Source organism: Pipistrellus hanaki, assembly GCF_964339955.1.
Source record: "Pipistrellus hanaki genome assembly, chromosome: 2".
NCBI classification, from domain to species: Eukaryota; Metazoa; Chordata; class Mammalia; order Chiroptera; family Vespertilionidae; genus Pipistrellus; species Pipistrellus hanaki.
The window spans coordinates 24,532,473-24,539,645 of record NC_140504.1 but is presented as its reverse complement, the minus strand read 5'-3'; the positions used below and the strand labels follow the sequence as shown (position 1 = coordinate 24,539,645).

At 34.8% G+C, this 7,173-nt stretch overlaps 1 pseudogene across 1 annotated transcript; it reads left to right on the top strand.

Annotated features, from left to right (window-relative positions):
• Positions 1-5,767: 5,767 nt before the first annotated feature.
• LOC311617504 (high mobility group protein B1-like) lies at positions 5,768-6,326 on the top strand (annotated as a pseudogene). Its single transcript has one exon. The product of its transcript is annotated as a high mobility group protein B1-like (transcript).
• The last annotated feature ends 847 nt before the right edge of the window (positions 6,327-7,173 follow it).

The following is a 7,173-nucleotide window of genomic DNA, read 5'->3' as shown; positions in this document are numbered from 1 at the left end:
TTTTAAAAGTAGAAGAGAATGAATAAGAGAACTTCTTGATTTCTTTTAGTACTTTTATGTTTTTGTTTTTGGTGTTAAAATTCTTAATTTATCTGGGAATTATTGTGGAGAAGAGTTTAAACATAACCCCAGTATCGTTTTCTCCAGAGGATTACCCTCTTTCTCTGTAACACTCATTATTAAATAGTTTTTTATTTTCCCACAGATTTCAAAGACAAACTTTGTGGTCCAGATTTCCCTCCCAGTATTTTATAATTAAAAGTTCTCTACCATTTGTTATCCAAGTTTATCATATCAGGGGGGTGTTGTAATACTTCCTAACATTTGAGTTACCTTGAAAGTTACCATTGTTTGACCAGTTTTGTGAAATGTGTATTTTAGTCCAACTTGCATTAGTATGATTTAGTTAATGATTAGTGGCAAAGACATAGAGTAAAAAAATCAAGTCAGCAAAAGGGAACACTTGTCCATAAAAGTCTTGGAAGATATAACAGTGGCACAGTTAGGAAGAGTTAGTTATTAAACATTACAGTTGGCATTTGGAAATGCATAGGTTTATTTAAATATTTTAGAATTTTTGGAGGTGGGTGGAGTGTCTTAGATAGACCATAAAAATGCCCTTAGATATGCAACAATATTTATCTTTTGCACTCAGTTTTAATTATCTACTTAATTTTTTAAAAAATTGTCACCCCTTTTTACATCTGTAGCCTCTGTAGTTGCGAGTGGAAAAAAATATGCTTTCACTGACAAAGAGCCTCATCAGAAACTAGTCACTATTATAGCATGTGATTCCTGCTTGCATTGAGCTAATATTATAAATAAAAATGACCTGGCGAACTCTGGGACTTCACCCAGGTAATTCAGATAGTGCTAAATAAATTATTCACACCCCTATTATACACGGTTGTATTATTTACTGCTCAAATTATGTGATAAGCTAAACTCCAAAGTTATTCATGGTTTAAGGCACAGAACATGCTCTTCAGAGGTAGATTTCTCTGGCTTTTCCATTCACTGTGTACCTGAGTACATTGAACCTTGCTTTCTCTACCTGGAAGTATGGAACAACTGTTCATTTCATGGTTCTATTTTATTAGGTAAAATAAAATGATGAGAAAAGAAATAGCATACTGCTTTATATAAAGCCTTAGTGAATGTGAACTTCTTTTCCTTTTCTCTCCACTGGAAACTGTCTTCATCTCATAATACTAGATGTTTTATCTTACTTTCAAATTTGCTATAGTAATGCTCCCAATACATTATTATAATTCTGATGTATTTTTATTTCTGAAAGTCATTTCTTGTGGAAACTAGCTGTTAAATGTAGATTCCTTTTTCTTTAGGTGCAAGGTAACTTTATAATGTGACCTGAAGTAGCCACATATTTTATGTAATTGATTTTATTTTAATCAATATATTAATCTATATTAATACATAAAAATATAAATATAAATATAAATATATTAATATATATAAATATATTAATCTATATAAATATCTATATAAATATATTAATCTATATTTATACATATATAAAAGGCTAATATGCAAAGTGTCCCCTCAGGCATTCAACTGGGAGAACGGGAGTTCAATCACTCACTATGATGTATGCTAACGACCAGGGGAATGAAGAGAAGCCCTTACCAGCAGCAGGAAGGCCCTGATCACAGGCCAGGCCTTGGAACCCTATCCAAGCACAGATTTTGTGCACAGGGGCCTCTAGTTTTTATGACAAAAATCAACATAAATTCACATAATATTGTATATTTTTTTAGTGTTTAAATAATTGTTAGAGCCATGACTCTGCTGCTTCCCAGTGAGTCACCTTTGGTAGTTTACATAGCAGCTAAGAGCAAGGAAAGAGACTATCTGCTCCCTTTCCCCCCCCCCTGAGGAATGGTCTTTATTTTCCATGTCTTTGAGTCTTCCCTTCAGTGGGAAGGGTTTTGAGATGTCATTGCTATCATTTTATTTTAGCCAACCTCTATTTAAGGTAAAAGAGACTATATTGAATGACCTCCAGTGCTTTGAGATGGATGCTTTGCTAAAATGGTAACGTTTAGTAATAATATTATACAAGAGGCATTACACACAACTTAAAATTAATCAGTGGTGTCGTTTTTGAACACTTTCTTCAATATTTAGTTTTATATACTTTTGACATGTTGACATTTGGCATGTCATTTGATTTCAGAGTTTATTACTCTGTGCCCATAAACTCTGATTTAGTGGGTTTTAATTGTGACTTTAAATATCTCAAAATAAACTCATGTATGCACAATGATTTTATTATTCTTCCAAGTTGACACCTACTTGTCAAATAGAATAGCTTCATTTTTGCTATGGTAGATTCATGTTCATTAACTTACCCATCAACCAACAGTTCTCTATTAAGTGTCTGCTCTGTCTTCAGAGTGGAGTTGAAAGGAAAAAAAAAAAAAAAAAACTAAATGTTTCATGCTATCTGGGAGGGAGAGAAGATGTGATTTAGAAAGTTTTTCAATTATATAACAGAATAGGATTGTACCCAAATTTTTATGGGTGATTTGGGGGTAGACTTTACTTTGTCTCAATGCAACATCTGTAAAATGGGAACTAAAATTTTTACTTGCCAGATTTTGGTAAAAATTGAAGACTAAAGATTACCTTAGTTAGCATATAATATTCATGGCTAAGTCCTACATACCTAAAACCACTAGGGAAAAAAATTAACTGATTTTAAATGAATTAAAATGGTTGTAGAAATACTGATACAATAAAAACTCTTTAGAGCTTAGATAACCAAAACACTCCATAAAGGAACCTCAACATGAAGGACTGTGGGTAGACTTTGAGGATGGTAATTATGGAAATGGTATGACTAAGATCTTGAATCATTTTAGGAGAAAGTGAGCTCTTCATATTTTCCATGAGTGTCGAGCAATACTGAGCTAAATCTTAAAAGAGAAAACAGCAAAATAATGTGTTTATTGTCTTTCAAAATTACTTTGGAGCTCCTGTTCTTTCTCAACATCCTGACCCTCAGAGACTCATCCTTCAATTGTCATCTCTATACTAAAGACTATTAAATTTGTTTTTCTAGTTTAAGTCCTATCTGGAAAATAGAGGTGCAATTCTAATTATATTTTAAATAATATTCTGGCACAAAAAATATTTTATTTATAGATTAGATACGTTTAAAAAAAGTTTTTGACTCCCCTATCTTCTCCCCTTACCTAAATACTCTATCTTTTTGGAATAGGAAAGCTTTGTGGGACAAAAAAGTATCCTTATGTTTTAGTAATGTGCACTTTCTAAACAAATCTTTAAGCTAAACTTAAAAGTATACAGAATGCATTGCATTTTATGACCCCAAGTTATACCTGCAAATAAATTGTTTTATATTACCAATTTAAAAAATATATATATTTTATTGATTTTTTAGAGAGAGGAAGAGAGAGAGATAGTTAGAAATATTGATGAGAGACATCAATCAGCTGCCTCTTGCACACCCCCTACTGGGGATGTGGCAGCAACCTAGGTACATGCCCTTGACTTGAATCAAACCTGGGACCCTTCAGTCCACAGGCTGAGGCTCTATCCACTGAGCCAAACTGGTGTTTTTTTAAAAAAATAAAAAGTTATATTGAACACAGATGACTCCATCTTCCTTTTTTAAAAAAAAAAAAATATATATATATATATATATATATATATATATATATTAATTGATTTTAGAAAGGAAGGGAAAGGGAGAGAAAGATAGAACATCATTTGTGGGAACCCCCTTTCAAGTCCCTCATGGTTCAGGGTTCTGATTCAGTGTTCGGGTTCTGGAGAAGGCCACATACAAAATGAAAGAGACTAGAAAAAAATTAATTTGGCGATATTGGGGGGGCCAAGGAGGAGCCTACCTGGAGGGGAAGGACTACTGCCTTGCTTAGGCCTTGTCATCCCTTTTATTCAGGTTTGGGATAAACCCATTGCCCTGGCAGGTAATTCTAGTAACTGGCAGATAATCTTATCAGTAAGGATTTACCTGATTATTTGATGGGGAAGTTGCCTCAGTTACCATTGTCTTCATTAGATAGGGAGTGGTTGGCTCTGACCTTTCAGAGCTTAAAGGTTGACCAGGCTTCCACATCTTTCTATTGATATGTGAGACAATGATCTGTTTCTGGCAATCATTGATGAGAGAGAATCATTGATCAGCTGCCTCCAGCATGTCCAGCACTGGAGATGGAGTTTGCATACTCGTGTGTGCCCTAAGCAGGAATAAGCCCTGGTTCATAGGTCAATGCTCAACCACTGATCCATGCCAGCTGGGCTGATTCCATATTCTTAAAGACTTTTATTTAGCAGTCAATTATGAGTAGGGACAGTCATATTTATATCCAGTACTTGCTCATTAGGACAAGTTGTGTCTTTGAGATGTGCATATTATGAACATCAATATAATCAAATGCTTCATTCATGATTTAATTATTGTTTTAAGTTGAAAAAATAATTTCAAAAATGGGCACTAATTATATTTTTCTCCATATTTTATCCTGGCTACTAATATCTTTGATTATTTCCTAATTACACCAAATTCTCAATATTAGTTTTTCTCAAATTGATAATTGACTTAATGTAACCCCTCAAGTGTCTTTCTCCTCTCATAAACTGAATACATACATGCTAATGACTTGTTTTTCAGCATCTTTTTCTCATATTTTCCCCAAATTCCTGTTTTTTAAAAAATGAAAAATTCTATATAAGAAGAAAAGGATAATAGATAAATTTTAGAGTACTTGCATTCATTTCTGAACACTGTGCAGATACACATGAAAGTTCTTGGGTTATATGGTTTAATTATTATCATTAAACTTATCTATTTTTCACTTTTGAGACCAGAGAAAAACAAATGCACAGGAGGGTGAAATTCAGGTATGTTCTTTTGAGGCTTGTTTACTTTTTCATGAAGTTGTTCAATATACCGTCTGTTCAGCTGACCATTCAGGACATGCAATAGAGTTTCACTTAGAGGAGTGTAACCAAAGTCATTGACATTAATTCTTATCAAGCGGTCAATTTAGAGAGTCAGTGTCACTTTTGCAAATTTATACAATTTATCTGTTTTGATATAGTCTAACTTTATTTTTTTAAATGTATTTTTATTGATTTCACAGAGGAAGAGAGAGGGAGAGAGCTAGAAACATCAATGATGAGAGAGAATAATGGATCATATGCCCCCTACATCACACCCACTAGGGATCTAGCCCACACACTGTGCATGTGCCCTGACCAGAATAGAACTGATGACCTTTTGGTTCATAGGTCAATGCTCAACCATGCCAGCTGGGCTAGTCTGACTTTACATTGTAGCTATAGCATGTCCAACATTCTGGGGAAATAATTACAATAGTATCATTGTAAACTTCTCTGTATATTCTAAAAATAGGGAAGTTTGCTAATAACATAAAATTGTATCACTATAGCCTGTGTTCTCATTTTCTTGGAAAATTTTTCTATTGTGTCATGATAAGGTTAATAACTTAAGACTTTTGTACCCAATGCAAGGTCATTTATACTTTATGAGTCAGCGATTGTAGAAGTGGGGGTATAATTCATCTCTTTATCCTCTTTGGTGCAAAGTTGGCATTAACAACATATTTACAGGCTAGAGTGGCCATAAAAATCTCAAAATACATTGCAGTACATTGAGCTCCACAGACACAGTGCTGGGACAGGTGTGAGCAGAACAGTTACTGGGTGACTATTTGCTGAGGAGAAGTAATTAAACATGGGCAAAGCAGATCCTAAGAAGCCAAGAAGCAAAGTATCATCATATGTTTTCTTTGAGCACAAAAAGAAGCACCCAGTTGCTTCCGTCCACTTTTCAGAGTGTTCTAAGAAGTGCTCAGAGAGGTGGAAGACCATGTCTGCTAAATAGAAAGGAAAATCGGAAGACAGGGCAAAGGCAGACGAGGTATCCCTGCTCAAACAGAAACTAATGAAAAATTGAAGAATCCCAATTCACCGAGAGGCCTTATTTGGCATCTTTCTGGTTCTGTTCTGAGTACCACCCAAAAATCAATGGAGAGCATCCAGCCTATCCATTGGTGATGTTTCCAAGAAGCTGGGACAGATGTGGAGTCACACTGCTGTAGATGACAGATGAAAAGAAGGCTAAGCTGAAGGAGAAGAACAGAGAGCATGTTGCTGCTTACCAAGCTAAAGGAAAGCCTAATGTAGCAAAAAATGGAGTTGCCAAGGCTGAAAAAAGCAAGAAATAGAAGGAAGAGGAGAAAGATGTGGAAAATGAAGAGAATAATGATGATGAGGAAGATGAAGATGAATAAGTTGGTTCTAGTGCAATATTTTTTCTTATCTATAAAGTGTTAACCTCTGCCCCCTGTAAACCACTCACTCCTTTTAAAGACAAATATTTAAATGTAAAGCTGTGTTACCTTTATTTTTAAACTGTACAGTGTTCTGATTTTTTGTACAGATGACACACTATGGAATATGTCTTTAGATAGCCCTGTCCTGGTGGAATTTTCAATAGCCACTAGCCTTATGGAGGTTGTTAACTGGCATGAAAATTTAAATCAGTTTCTTGTTGATGTATAGCACAAATTAGTTATACAATATATGGGAAGAAGGTTTTATGGTGTTTTCTTTTTTCCCCCCCATTTTCAATGGTCTCCGATACAGCTTATAGAAAATAATTGTTAACTGAAGATCACACTAATTGCAAAAGAAAAAAGAAAAAAGAAATAAAGAAAAGTTGCAGCTGTTTTGTTTACATTCTGAATGGTTCTAAGTAAAAACAATTTTTATTATTGTAGAAAAAAGAAACTCAAAATATAGTGAGTAGGATACGTGGGAACATGGAGATAGTTTCTTAGTTCACTGGTTCTGCATTATCTTGGAAAACTTGAGCTAAATGAGCTTGTGGCCTCTATTTTCCTCCTAAAAATTTGTTCCATGGAATGAATTTGATATAAGTAAATCCTATCTAATAAAGATGGAACATGCAAATTCACTGTCACACCATCACAAAAATATGGCGGTGCCCATAGCCACAAGATGTTGGAGCCCAGTACCCTCAGCCCCACCAGAGTCCCCCAGTCCTTTCAGCCCCTCCAGGGGGGGCAGGTGCGTGGTGTGACTGGATGCCTCCTCAGCCCCACAGCCGGTCAGGGA